The 15646-nt window shown below is 32.2% G+C and overlaps 5 non-coding genes across 5 annotated transcripts; all 5 read right to left on the reverse strand.

Moving 5' to 3' along the window:
* Nucleotides 1-716: 716 nt before the first annotated feature.
* On the reverse strand, nucleotides 717-788 carry Trnag-ucc. The gene has a single exon. It is a non-coding gene; the product is annotated as a tRNA-Gly (tRNA).
* A 4941-nt stretch (nucleotides 789-5729) lies between these two features.
* Nucleotides 5730-5800, reverse strand: Trnag-gcc. Its single transcript has one exon. It is a non-coding gene; the product is annotated as a tRNA-Gly (tRNA).
* A 464-nt stretch (nucleotides 5801-6264) lies between these two features.
* On the reverse strand, nucleotides 6265-6336 carry Trnag-ucc. The gene has a single exon. It is a non-coding gene; the product is annotated as a tRNA-Gly (tRNA).
* Nucleotides 6337-11169: 4833 nt separating this feature from the next.
* Nucleotides 11170-11240, reverse strand: Trnag-gcc. The gene has a single exon. It is a non-coding gene; the product is annotated as a tRNA-Gly (tRNA).
* Nucleotides 11241-13120: 1880 nt separating this feature from the next.
* Trnag-ucc lies at nucleotides 13121-13192 on the reverse strand. The gene has a single exon. It is a non-coding gene; the product is annotated as a tRNA-Gly (tRNA).
* Between the last annotated feature and the right edge of the window lie 2454 nt (nucleotides 13193-15646).

Below are 15646 nucleotides of genomic sequence, written 5' to 3' on the forward strand. Positions count from 1 at the left end.
ATAAATAAGATACTTTATAAAAAGTTTCATTTTTTTACCTCAATCTTTCAAAGTTAACAGTGTACAAATGAGCTCTAGTGTAAAATGCGGTAAGTTTCAGTAAGAAAGAGTTTTAAGAAAAATGTTTGTAGGCCAATACTTAATTTTAAACGTATTTTTCAGTTTTATCTACATAAAAAGAGGAATTGAAAGTTATAATTTTCTTTAAAGTTAGCCAAATATTTGGTTTGACAGGGGTTCAAGTGCACTTAGAACCTTGTCAGTTTCAGAATAAGCCGTTGGGAAAGTTACAAGGTTCTAACTGCATTTCACCTATTTTAGTATTCATACTAATATGGGAAAAAATAAATTAAACAACATATTTCCTTAAAGTAATATACTTCACTAGTTCGTGTGCAGAAAATGAAAAATAAATTCCTGATAATAGTAGAGATAAATGAAGTTAAAACTTTGAAACTGTTTTTCTCAAAAGTAACTGATGGTCAGTTAAAACCTTGTCAAACCAAGGTAGCGATATGCTTGCGATAATTAATTTTAATTACATTGAAAATTACAGGCTCATAAGAGTCAGACGATGCAATATATGACCCAAAAAATTACATTAAATCCATAATAAGCTTTCAGATTTTGGAGAATCTATGGGTCCTGAAAAGATTGTATTTAACTATCATGTAGACATATGAGTGATTAGAATTCTCTAAAAATAAAAACGTAAGTGCGATGGCCGGGAATCGAACCCGGATCAACTGCTTGGAAGGCAACTATGCTGACCATTACACCACCATCGCACGATAAAAGACAAGAATGATTAAAAAATCTTTAATTAAATGAGTATAGCTTCCCAATCTTGCAAAAGTCTAAAACCACAAACGCATTTAAACAAGGAATCAGTACATAAAATATACTAGAGACAGATATAGGCAAAAAAGTGAATATGTTGTAGTTTATAATTTTGTTTTAAATTCTATAAAAACGCTTGAAGGTTTCAATTCAAATTTTGAGACGACGATGAAAAAAATTGATGGATTGACAAGCACATTTTTATGTAAAAACATTTAAGTATAATTTTGTTTATGCGTCTTTTTAATGCCATTAAATTTTGAAGTTAACCCACTCATTTTGTAAAATAGTTATTAAATTTTAATATTATGATTGCTTAGCCAGTAATAATAGGTTAAAATGTTAGTCTTTCATATTTATCCTTATTTCATATTTATACTATTCCTATTTTATTTTACATAAAAGAATAAAATTTCAATTTTTAATTACAAATCTGATACCATGAAAATTCAAATGCTTTCCACTACATGATTTATTTCTAAACATATAAAATAGTTCATCAAATACACTATTCATTTATTTAATTAAGAATATGTGCATCATATTACAGCAATATTTAAAATTTGGCGTATGGTTATTTAGAAGTAAGCTGTTTTGAAAATTTCCATAACCAAAAATTATCTCAAGTTTGAAAAGAATTATTTCACATAAAATATTTTTTAACCCTTCTAAAAATTAATTCTTTAAAAATATTTACGAAAATTGTTGTTTAGATAGAATCCAAATTACCTTTATACTTTCGTTCCATTAGAAACTTTATCCTACTGAAAATGCATTACCTTGGCACGAGCATTACTCTAATTATATGGACCAGTAGCGGTAAATAAGATCATGTATGCATGCTTGGCTAACGGAGACGTTATACATAGTAAATATGCTACTCAATAAAATACTTAAGAGGTGCGTTGTATACCAAATAGCAAAAAAATGTAAAATTGTACTTATTTCTTGTAAGTTTTTATTTAATTCGTATAAATATATGTATAGTTAAGTTAGTAATAAATTGTCCTAAGGACTCGTAAACTAAAGAATATACTTTGGAAAACTCTTGGAAATTAAGACATTATTATTAATAATATTAATATACAAATCTGTATTTACAAACTTTAATAAAGTAAAAATTATTAAAAATGTACAATACATTTATTTTTAATATTAGTTCTGGTTTGCATAAATATTTAAATACATAATTTTCATTATTTCTATTTTTCAAATGTGTAGTTCATTTGTGTGTTATTAGTCCAAGTACACTGTAATCTACATTTATAAAGTAGCTGTGGGGTAAAGGGTTTACTCAAGGTGTATTTTGAGTTTAGCTGTAATTTACCTTCATCTAAGTGCCGAGTGTAGAATATACACAGACTTTACTCCTACAATTTGGAGTCATACTAGTCTAAAGATATCCCTAAAAATTCGGTGACGAAGAAGCTCAAAATGAACTCTTTCAATCGTTTAGACATGAGCGATACCTAGATTACAAAATTTACGGTAATCTAGGCGAAGAGGTATTCTCATTGTCTCATTTGGTGCACAATTGTGTGCCGATCGTTTTTTTTTCTCTCTTTAGTCGAACGTGACTCCAGATTCCAGGAGTCAAATTTGAGACAATGACAGATACCAGACACTGCACTAAGAGGAAGGTGAACTAGAGCTAAACTTATATATTTAATTAACCATTCCTACCATATCTACGTTATATGTTGAAAGTTTGTACATTGCAGTATAATGTACTGAATAACGTCATCATACATTATAACCACTTGCACAAGATAACACGATTCAAACTTATCCGAGAGTAATTAATGATGACATTATTGTTCGCTTAAATTAATTTTGAACTATTATTGTTACAATCATGTCATTCTATATACTCTTCGTACTAGCTTGATCAATGAATGGAGCTGTTGAATTAAAGTGTTGATAATCAATTTAAAATTTATTGTATGGCACTCTCAATTTATGTAGCCTACGACTATACCAAAAGATAGCTTCTACTTCATTACCCTAATGATTAGAAGCTTTTTCGGAACACTTGCCTATTTGCTCTTTTTCATTCACATGGGTTTATGAGGTAAGGTTGGGGTATTTGGAAGATGGTCCTTGGGTCTTTATTTATTATTCGACCTAGTTATAGAGGAGAAAATAACAATATGGAAATATTCTGAAAAGTGATATTGATGTTTCGATCGATTTTTTCACTCCATTTTCTTCCTTTCATATTCCCGTACATATTACAGAGGTGCCAATTAAGACCTGTGACGGCTTTTTATTATTTCAGCAATAACAAATCAAGCTGCAAAACTTTACCTGTCATTAGTGCACATGACAACCTGTTTTTAACACGTACCTTTGGGAAACTAAAACTGCGCTCCCAGAGAGACTGCTCACAAGGAGGGAGACAAAACTTTTAACGATAGCCTACGTTGAGTAGCATAACAAATTAACTTCCTTCATTAGTAAAAATCAATGCCACAAATCCTATTTTACAAGGTTGGCCCTAACCAAAATGCGGCATATTGTAATTTCAAAACATTGTTAGTATCAACTTTGGTATTATTTCCATATTATCAAATAATTACAATGGATTCGTAGCGTTCTATTTTACCAATTTAACATTACTTAGCTGTCCTACTCAACCTTTTCTATCCTATTTGTAATGGTGAAACTATTATTAAACCATCCTGTAAGTTAATTTACATTACAAAGTGCTACGCAAGTACTTTATTTTTGTATTGTTGCATTTATAACTTTAATATTACGAAGTGTATTAGCAATTTACTTCACAACGAAGTGCAATATTTTCACAAGCGGTATGTCTAATTACTAATTAGTTATTTATATTGTTTCTAATGAGATGTATGAGCCACTTCCTATTGCTTAGACCGGATTTTTTTTATTATTTTGTACGTGGAAATGTTTTAGTAACTCTTCAAAACATCTGAAGGGTTATTAACGAAACAGGAAAGCATAAACTGAAAACATTTCAGAGTGTGCGGAAAAGATGAACAAAGTTCTCTTAAAAATGTGCCGAGGGACTTTACTCGTTGTTATTTATTATTTACTGAAATCCATCCTCTTTCTCTACAGGCTATGTGGAAACGTGATCCACGTAATGTGTTTATGGCCCTCATATTTTCGCTTCCTTACTCCAAACATCAACTCTGCGAATTTCATGAGTATTACATGGCGTACTGTAAATATTTTCTTATGAGTTAAAATTATTTTCCATTTAATTAATCCTTACATTAGGTTTGACAATAAAATGTAGAATACAAACACATTGATAGATCCAGGATGTATACATACAAATCGTGTTTTATTAGCAAGATTAATATAGTATAAAAGTGTCTCGTTGTTCGTACAAAACGCCTTTTAGAATTACTTCTTTTTTGGATCACGATCATATTTTATAAATGACCATGGGTTCTTGCTAACGACCCTTACCAAATCTGGTTGTTTTTTTTTTCATAAAACCCCTTTACCTTGAAATGGTTAAAGTAATAGTGTCACAATTTGGAATCAACATTCCTGTAATTTTCCAAAAATGAAAGTTACATTTTTGAAAAGTAAGAATTCAAGATTTTCATCGGTTACAGAAAATTGCTCAATAAAAAATGAAATAATTTATTTAATTTGTTACAATTATATGAGAAATAACTCAGAAAATTAAATGTTGATTTTGTTGCGTGATGTTTTGTTGTTTCAACAGAAAAAACTCATATCAAAATATTTCAGGTACACTTGTCTTCATTGACAACGGACGTTATATACCAACTATACAGGGGCTAGATTGTAATCGATTAGAGCTCCTTTAGTGAAAATATTATTGACCGAGGTTAAGCGAAAAAAATGTGTGAAATTTTTTTTTTTTCATAAATCAGAAGAAGATGTCAAAGAGACTGGAATTAGGATCCCTGGTACCAATTGAATAAACCTTTCTCTGCAGATACTGCAAGAGGTTCTTGGTAACGACTAATATACAGCAATAAGTCACTTTGAAATTAAGGAAGAAGTAAGGATGAAAAATAGGGGCTAGTTAGGCTACGCCAAGGGTTCAACTGCAAAGCCTAGGCGCCAAATCTCTGACCCAGAAGACACGGTCGCTACACCACATGGCCCTCTGCCTGGGTGCACGAGCCTTAAACAGTTTGAAGAAATAAAATGTCCAAATAAAAACTTTTAAAACATTTTTATGCTCAACAAAACAGCTTAATACCCCTGTCATTACGTTTATAATTTCATGTAACCGGATATCTTATCAATGATTTCCTTTCTGAACTACTGTATTGTATTTTGTTAAAATATTCAAAGTTTTACAGTGAAAAGCTTATAAGAACTATGAAAACTAATAAGAACATTTTTTGATATAAAAATAAATTTATAAAATAGTATCTTAAAATAGCAATAAAACTAAAAACAAGTAACTTAACCAAAACCCATTGTACCACCACCATAATAAAGCTGTATTCACCTCTATTTGGTGTGGCTAGTGCCTACGTGGAACCCGATCATGGAGTGATTTATTACCAATCAGATGTAATGTAGGCTGACGAAGAAAGATGAGGCATTTGTCTATCGGTCGGGTTTGGCATACACTTAAGAAATAAAAAAGAAACAAGTTTTTTGTAGATAACATAGGTCCTTCAGGATTTGTATATATTCGTGTCGTGCTGTACGTATACTCAATGTTTTGGTGGCAAAGCATCATTCTTACATATAACCCAGTCCCAGTTGATAATTTCATATAACCGAATATCTTATCAATGATTTCCTTTCTGAACTACTGTACTGTCTCTAGTTAAAATATTCAAAGTTTTACTAATAAGTGAAAGCCATTAACTAATAAGAACATTTTTTGTTTATATAAATAAATTTAAAAAATAATATCTTGCATCGGCCGGGAATCGAACCCGGGCCGCCCGCGTGGCAGGCGAGCATTCTACCACTGAACCACCGATGCTTGTAAAACTTATAATAATATTACTGTTTTAACTCTCTTTTTTATACAATGCTACTTTTTGCATCAAACTTTTGAAACTAAGTAAAAACGTTAATAGCTCTGATAAAGTTGTTAAAACACATAAATACAGTAATTAAATCATTATAATAACTGAAAGAAAGTAATTATGTCTTTCACTCTCCATTCAAATATCATTATTTATGTTCTAACTTGAAAAGCTACAATAATACGTTATTGCTAGCATGTGTAAGAAATGTAAGTCTTATATACAATAAACTCAATCACACTGAAACTTATTCAAGCTCATAAACGTCAAACCATAAGAAATATTTCAGAAAACCATTACACATGTTGCTCAATAAGTTTCTCGGATTCAGGATAAATGTTTGGGTCCTGAAAATAGTATTTCACTTCACTATGGACACTTAATAGGTTCAAAATTCTCGAAATATACAAAATTTAAGTGCGATGGCCGGGAATCGAACCCGGATCAACTGCTTGGAAGGCAACTATGCTGACCATTACACCACCATCGCACGCTGAGAAATACGAATGAGTACTAAAACTTTAATTAAATAAATATATCTTAAAAAATTGATATGTTTTTCAATTTCTATATTTTCTTTTCTCTAAGATTTCTTTATCTCCCATCTGTCTGTATAGTATTACGACTCCTAGTTTGTATTGGGTTTGTGTTTGTGTTTGAGTTTGTGGGAGTTATGTTACACAATACATATAATACGATATTATGTACAATTATACAAACCAGTAGAGTAACACGATTTAATAAAATATGACGAAAGAGAGGAAAGAAAAATAAACAATCTCATAAATATACAATATGTTATTGAGATTATACAACAATACCTTTTTCAGCTTAACGGATTTAAAATCTACTGAGCACTTTATTATTTTGAGTTTCTATGCAGTATTACCGAGTATTCTTTCCAATTATCACAAGCACTTTCGAAATTAATTCACATATTTTGATTGGCATTAATTTAAATTAACAACGCGTCCCTAGTGAATTGAGATTTTTAAAAAGGTTGTCAATTCTGTTAATGATATAGTAATAACCAACCATTAAAACATCAGTGCTGAAATGAACTCTTCATTACTATCACTTTTAATTAAAATTGTGAAAGTTTTTGTTTGACGTAAGATCAAAATTAGCAAGAAAAAGTTTGAGCGAGTCATGTGCATACAATAAACTCAATCACACTGAAACTTATTCAAGCTCATAAACGTCAAACCATAAGAAATATTTCAGAAAACCATTACACCTGTTGGTTTACTTTATTGTATTCACTTCCAATTCACACCTCCATCAAAGAGCAAAACTTCTCACTTCTCAAAAACCTGCACTTATTCTTTATGCTGCTGAGTCCTTTAGCTTATACCTTTGCCTGGAATCATGAAGTACTGGAAGTTTTAATTTATTTTACTAAAAAATATTACTTCATATTTGACATTACATTGCAAATTTTGCTTCTACTATTATTATTATTTAGAATCACAAAAATGGATATAACCAAAATTAATATTGGATAATATATATATAATATATATATATATATATATATATATATATATATATATGGATGTAATATACTGAATAAATGTTTTCCAACCAACTACGATGACCTAACTGAAGAACTCACAAATTTGTAGACAAATACAATAAACCAATTAACTATATTAACAAACCGATACAAACAACGACGTATTCAGCAAATCATTCGTGTCCTCTGGTGAATGATGTAAACATTTCATATATTATGAAATACTTCTTCGAAAAGAGAATATTTCCAATAGAAGGAACATATAAGGATGTTTGATATATTAAAATGATTGGACATCCCTTTAGAATGACATGTAAACAAATTCCTTTTAGAATCTAAACACATATTTGTTTTTTAACGACACAAAAACATGAATTTTACACTATGATTTATTTAAAATAAACCAAAAATGGAACATGTCGACCACTAATATAATTATTTTAATTGAGGGACACAGAATTTAACATGCAGCCAATACATTATTAAAATAACTCTTACAGCTACAATTGGTATTAAGCAACTAGCATCAGTTTACCTTCCTCTTAATACAACGTCTAGAATATGCTGCGGTCACAGACTCGACTCCTAGAATTTGGAGCCATGTTCGTCTAGGAGATCCAAAAGATTCTTCGAAAAGGAAGCTCAGAAAGAACTCTTTGCATCCTTTAGCCATCAGACACATCTAGACTATAAAATTTAGTGTAATCTAGGTGAATACGTCGTTGCTTGTATCTGTTAGTTAATATAGTTAATTGGTATTGGCATTTATTCAGTATATTAAATCCATATATATATATATTATATATATATATATGTGACAGCTTCAGCTTCCTAGACGTTGCACTAAGGGGAACGTGGTTTCAACAATCACATAAAATTAATCCATACATATCTAGTTATATATATATATATATATAGTATAATGTACTGAATAACGTCATCATACATTATAATCACTTGCACAAGATTATACGATTCAAACTAATCGAGAGTAATTAATGATGACATTATTGTTCGCTCAAATTAAATTTGAACTAATGATGGTACAATCATGTCATTTTATATTCTCTTCGTACTAGCTTGATCAATGCATGGACCTGTTCAATTATAGTTTTGATAATCAGTTTCAAATCTATTGTATAGCGCTCTTAACTTACTTAAGACTAAACAAAAAGACGGCTTACGCTCCGAGATCATGATGAGAGGACACTTTTTCATCAGATGGCTCTCAATTCCTTAATTCATTAATCAACCTTGTTATTGATGAGAAAAATAACAATATGGGGCTGCTCTGCAAAGTGATATCGGTTGTTTTCACTCCAATTTCCTCCTTTAATATTCCCGTAATTATTATACACAGGGTGCCAATTAAGACCCGGGATAGCTTATTATTATTTTAACAAAATTTTACATGTTTCTAGTGCAAATGACAAACTAATTTAACACATACCAGTGGAAGACTAAAACTACGCTCCCAATGAGAGCTCCCCGCCAGGAATCAGTCGAAACGTTTTAATGAAAGCCAAATTCGAGTAGCATAACAAATTAAATTTCTTTATTAGAAGAATTTAACGCCATGAATCCTACTTCAAAAGGTTGACCCTGGCCAAAATGGTGACTTATTGAAGGTTCAATACATTGCTAGTATTAACTTTGGTATTATTTTCATATTATCAAGCAATTACAACGGATTTTTGGCGTTTTATTCTACTAATAAATAAAATCAATTTGCTGTGCTACTCTACCTCTGCTATGCTATTTGTAATGGTTAAACTAATATTACGCCATCCTGTGACTTAATTGACATTCTGCACTATAATTTGCTATGTAAAAACTCTATTTTTTATTGTTATTTTTATAACTTTCCTATTATATGCTCATAAAGTTCATTAGCAAATCTCTCCCTAACGAAATACAATATTTTTCCAAGAGGTAAGTGTAATTGCTATTTAGTTCTTTTCACTGTTTCTAAGGAGATGTATCAACCATCTTATATTGTTTAGACCGGTTTTAGAATTTTTTTGTACTTTAAAATTCTTTAATAACTTGTAATAACATGGGAAAAGGTTATTAACGAAACAGGAAAACATAAATTGAAAACATAAAGTAGAAAACAAAGTTCTCTTACAAAATATGCCGAGGGACTTTAAACATTGTTATTTGTTATTTAATCCATTCTCTTTCTATGTAGGCTGTGCGGAACCTTAGGCCACGTAATGTGTTTATAGCTCTCACATTTTCGCTTCCTTCCACCAAACATCAATTCCGCGAATTTCAAAAGTATTGCATGTTTACGCAGATGTCTTTATTGTTTGTTTTGTTTATCTAAATGCCGACTTGAAGTGCTGTAAATATTTTGATAAGAGTTGATACTATTTATCGTTTAGATCCTAGCTTAACGTTGTACTATAAAAGTAAAATTTAAACACTATGATAGACCAAGGATGTATACATACAAACCGTGTTTTACTAGAAAGAGTATAAAGGTACTCGTATACTTTTACCACACCTGCTTGTTTTCACAACCCACTCGTTAGCAGTGGTTCATGTAATTGTGTCACGATTTGAATTCTACATTCCTGTTTCAAGCTAGAAAAGAAAGTTTCATTTTTTAAGTGGCTGCATTTTGAAATGATTACCAAAACCAATGTAAGGATTCAAGATTTCTATCGGTCACAGCAACTTGGTTATAAAAATAGGTAATATTTCACTGAATATGTTAAAATTGTATGAGAAATAACTAAGGAAATTAAATGTTGATGCTATTGTGTAATACTTTGCCATTTCAAAAGGAAACACTAAAATCGAAAAAGGTAATAATATATTTTCTATTTATTCTATCCCAAATCACTTTTATGGAACAACGTATTCTAGGTACATTTGTATTAATTGATAAAATACAAAATTAAATTGATGTAATTTAAAAAAATAAAATAAAGAATAATGTGTACAAACTCCTATATAAAGTTACACAAGTAACTGGCTTTGCGGATCAGCTGTGAATGCATGGCTTTTAGTAAAAGAACGTCATTGCATAGCAAATTAAACTATAAGTACAAGAGCTAGATATTAAATCGATTAGTACTCTTTAAGTGAAAATATTAGTAGCCAAGCTTTAGCGACGCCTATCACTTGTGGAGAAAGGAAATTTTTCAAAAACCAAATGTCTATATTATCTTAAGCATCGTAATCTTATGGTACAGTAAGATAGGTGTTATTCATTTTTGTAACAGTTTAGAATAAAATACAAGCAATTTTCGGTAACCAGATATGTCATATTAATATTACAAAATAATTCTGAAGAAAGTTATTTTATTAAATGAGAATAAGATATCAAAGCGAGTTGATATACCATCCACAGGTATTGCAGGGGGTTTATTTACTGACTACGATTGAGCAATAAGTGAAATCCCGCTATGAAATTAAGGAAGAGCTAAGGAACAAAAAAGGGGTTGGTTAGACTACACCAAGTATGTAAGGAAACAGCAGGATCAAGTTGAGCAAAGCTTAACCACCACGTCTCGGGCCCAGAAGAAGCGGTCGCTACGTCACATAGCTTCCTGTCGAGCTGCACGAGTTTTAAACCGTTTAAACAAGGAAAATTTCAAAGTGAAACTCTTAAAAAATGCCTAGGCTCAATAAATGAGTCTAATATCTACGATTACAATTTGATACAGTCAAATATCTAAACACGATATCCTTTCTCAAATACAGCTCTGTGCCTTAATAAAATGTTCAAAGTTGGACAGTAAAAGCCACTAATTAAAACTGTTGCAAATATAAATAGTTTCATTAAAAATAATTGCTTGCATCGGCCGGGAATCGAACCCGGGCCGCCCGCGTGGCAGGCGAGCATTCTACCACTGAACCACCGATGCTTATATTACTTGTAGTAATATTACTGTTCTCACTCTGTTTTGTATATAACGTTAGTTTTCTATTGCTTCAAATTTTATATTTAAATTTAGCAAACAAACTCATTTTTTAACCTGTGATAAGAATTAAATCAAGTAATAAAGTCATTATAATATATAAAATTAAGTAATGATCTGTTTTTCACTATTCAATCAAATAACATTATGTTTTAACTTGAAATGTTATAATAATACGTTATTGTCAGCAGGTTCAAGGTGTGTAAGTAGTTTTATATACCATAAGACTTAAAGTAAAACTATTATAATGTCAAATCGTGAATTTCATGGGATTGAAAATGATTTTAGTATTAACACAGATTGAGACTGTAAATTTCAAGATTGGTTGGGGAGTGCAAGGACGTAGCCAGCGAGGGGTTAGAAGGTTTCCGGATCTCCCTCTCCCAATTTTCAATTTGTTCTATTACTTTTTTTGTTAACTATTATTATGAATTAAATAATTCAGCATTACTAACTTGTAATGCTGAAAGATAGTTCTCTAGAAAGAAATGGGTCAAGAACTTTTTAAAGAACAAAATAGAGCCTTAGTCTCTGCCCACTACGGGAAAATATAATTTATTTGGACAACTCCCCCCCACCACTTTGGGGTACGTTCTTGAGGAGTAGTGCTAGTAGTACTGAATATTGTAAATACTCAATGTACGTTTCTTAATATTTCATTACGATGTTTGTGATTTCGATTTACATTTTTGCCTTAAATACATTGAACAAGAATACATTTTAAGATCCCGTTTTGTGTCACATTATCATATTGTTTGTCTTCCTTTATGTCTGTCTGTTCTGTCTGCCTGTCTGTCTAGCTGTCTGTCCAAACGATATGTTGAAAATAAACTTATCTATAGATTTGAAATTGTGCATGAACTCCATTTCTATATAAGGAACGCTCAGTTCAATGATGGTGCATGTCTGATGATAATTTCATTTTGCTGAGCGTTAAGCAATAGTTTTACATTGGTTTTATAGGTAAAGAGTGTGGCAAAGAGAAAGTAGCAGAGTAGATAAATGTTTAAAAAAACTGTATTGAAGCATATGAGATTCAGCACATGATATATTTACACATGTGGCCCAACTACCCCAACACGCACAAAATAATATTTTGTTCAATTTGTGTGTGGCCTTGAGTACAAAGAAAAGGATTTAGACTTTTACTATTGAACACTGCAATGAAACCCAATTTAATGAACAAAAATGTGAATGTATCGTAGTTTAATATATATTGAGCACTCATCTATCATTTATAATGATACTTTATTTCTATATAGATAATAATGAGTTTTACTATGTACTTTTGTTGGCTTCAAGGAATGTGTTGTAGTAATTTACAGAAGTAATTTACAAACTCTTTAGTAAATTAATACAATAAATAAGCAATCACACCGTTTGATGAAAACATCGTAATGTGATCATTATCATTTACAACAAATCTTAAGGCCTGAACTTGTTCTCTAAATATATCTCTTTATATCAGAGCCAAGTTCTGGATTATCTCGATTCAATTTTTAGTAAGAAGGAAATTTTGACCAGGCAATATCGGGTTTTGCTTGGTAGGCAGCATCTACGTAGAACAAATGTTTCATTTAAAATTTATAAAACACGCAATGTATAATAGACTTTAAACTATCGTAACTCCGTTATATATTTGAGATAATTTATTTAATCACACTGAAACTTATTTATGCCCATAAGTGTCAACAAAAAAGATTATTACACCTATTACTTAATAAGTTTCACCGATTCAAGATAAATTTATCGGTTCTAAAAATTCGTATTTCACTACACTATGGACACTTGAGAGGTTCAAAATTCTCGAAATATAAAAAAGTAAGTGCGATGGCCGGGAATCGAACCCGGATCAACTGCTTGGAAGGCAACTATGCTGACCATTACACCACCATCGCATGCTGTACGCTTGGAGAGAATGATTACTAAAACTTTAATTAAATAAATATTGCTTCCCAATCCTGCAAAACACTTGTACAAAACACAACCCTATGTAAACTAAATTTCTGCTAAGCTGTACACCAGAGGCGTCAGACCAATGATGGTGTATGGCTTAGTGGTATGGTGGCCAAAAGTCCAACAGGTGACTGCCGCAAAAAACCTGTCAAATGTACAGCGGTTGGCATGCTTGGGGACAATGGGCGCCATGAGAGGAACACCAACCGCTGCTATGGAAGTAGTGCTAAACCTCCCACCCCTAGACATATTCGTCATAGGAGAGGCTAGGAAGGCTGCGTACAGACTGAAGTGCAATGGGAACTGGCATCATCACCATGCTAGTAAGCACTCCAAGATCGTTGACATTCTCAAACTGGATATTCTAGAAATGATGTCTGACAGAATGGTAAAGGTTACACACTGGGAAAAACCATTTCAAGTCAACATTGTTGAAAGGAAGGAATGGTCAAAAGGTGAGCCTGACTACATGAAGAAGGCTCTAACCTGGTACACGGATGGGTCAAAGACTCTAAAGGGTACTGGGGCAGGGGTCTGGGGAGCCAGACCTAGGGTTAACGTAGCTTTAGCCTAGGTAAACTGGCAACTGTCTTTCAGGCTGAAGTTACAGCCCTTGCAGAATGTGCAAGAGTTAATGTGGAAAGGGGCTACAAAGGCAAAACCATCTACATTAACTCGGACAGCAGGGCTGCTCTGCAGGCCTTGGCCAACCATGACTGTAATTCGAAGACAGTCTGGGAATGCCATAAGGTCATGAAATTGCTGGCGAAAACCAATAAATTTATTCTAACTTGGGTGCCTGGACATAGAGGAATCACAGGTAATGAAGGGGCAGACAGTTGCGCTAACTTGGGAGCCAACTGTCCTCTTACCGGTCCTGAACCAACGTGTGGGGTCTCATATAACTTAGCACGTAGATCAGTTACCAAGTGGATGGTTAACAAACACCTACAGCATTGGAGAAATACTGAGGGGAACGTACAAGCAAAGCGGATGCCCAAGGGACCATCAAGGAACATTGCAGCAGATGCCCTTAGAATGAGTAGAACGGAGATCCGAAAGGTGACTGGTTTTATTACAGGTCATTGGATATTCCGGTCACCTGAACAGAATAGGTATTCCAGTTCAGGAAACACTGTGCAGGAAATGTGGCGAGGCTGACGAAACAGCCAAGCACGTCATATTTGAATGTCCGGCATTACAGATCAAACGCTCAATATCCCTAGGTGTTCTTATGCATACGGAAGAGGGGTTGGAACAGGAAAGCATTGTTCAGAAAAAAAAAACACTATATTTCGTTATATTAAAATTATTTAGATACTAGCTGTTTCCCGCGGCTTCGCACGCGTCTCTTAAGCTTTGCCCGTATATTTCTTTGCCTTCAAATAGTGTTTGGCTATTTAATAAACGTAACTGTGTCGTAATTGCAGTTCATAATGTGCAGGCGCTTTGATAACTGTTATATCTTGCAGTACAGCCTGGTGGTGAGTTATATCAATGGGCATTGCATATAAACCTTCTACATAGAAAAATACAAATTTTCATAGTGATCGGTCCAATAGTTTCTGAGTATATAAAGGACAAACACGCAAACATTCATTTTTATATATTACTATAAGTGTAAAGAAATTTAAAATAGTAATTAAATTATATATAAATATATTTTTTTGTCGCATTATATATGTTTACAAAGAACAGCTGATTAAAAATTTGAAAAGACTCTTTCACTTAATAACATATGTTTGCTACAATGCATTTCTTACGGGTATTTCTGTAACCAGTGGGGCGGAATCCTGAATCGGGAAAGGGATAAAAAGTATCCTATAACCTTCTACAGATCAAGACGAACAAATTAAAAAAAAAATTAGGCGAATCCGTCCAGCCGTTTGTGAGTGATGCTGTTACACACGAACAGTTTCATTTTTATATTATTTAGATATATAGGTATGAAAATGAACATAATGTAGTTTTTATTTTCCTAAGTATTGTGCAAACTTGACTAACGGAAACGTCATACATAGTAGATATACTTTCTGAAACAAAGACTGTATTTTGCATACAAACGTCAAGAACACTAATGGTTAATCCTTAGAACATTTACACACTGTAAATGTAAAGGAATTTTAAATATTGTTTAAATTATAAAAACAAGGTTGTGATGTAATAACGCAACGTTTACACAGAACAGTTTATTACATTTGACTGGACCTTTAAATTAATATTTCACAACTTTATTAACCAAGATGGGATTTCTTGATGCTTTATACACGAATGGTAGCCCGGAGGGGTATTCCAAATACGGATAGGATTCGTCCCCCGTAAGAATGTCCATGACAAATTTCTTTTACGCGTGAAAAGCAAAACAAATAACAAAGACAGTTTTGCACTTATAATAT

The sequence above is a fragment of the Homalodisca vitripennis genome, chromosome 2 (assembly GCF_021130785.1).
Source record: "Homalodisca vitripennis isolate AUS2020 chromosome 2, UT_GWSS_2.1, whole genome shotgun sequence".
NCBI classification, from domain to species: domain Eukaryota; kingdom Metazoa; phylum Arthropoda; class Insecta; order Hemiptera; family Cicadellidae; genus Homalodisca; species Homalodisca vitripennis.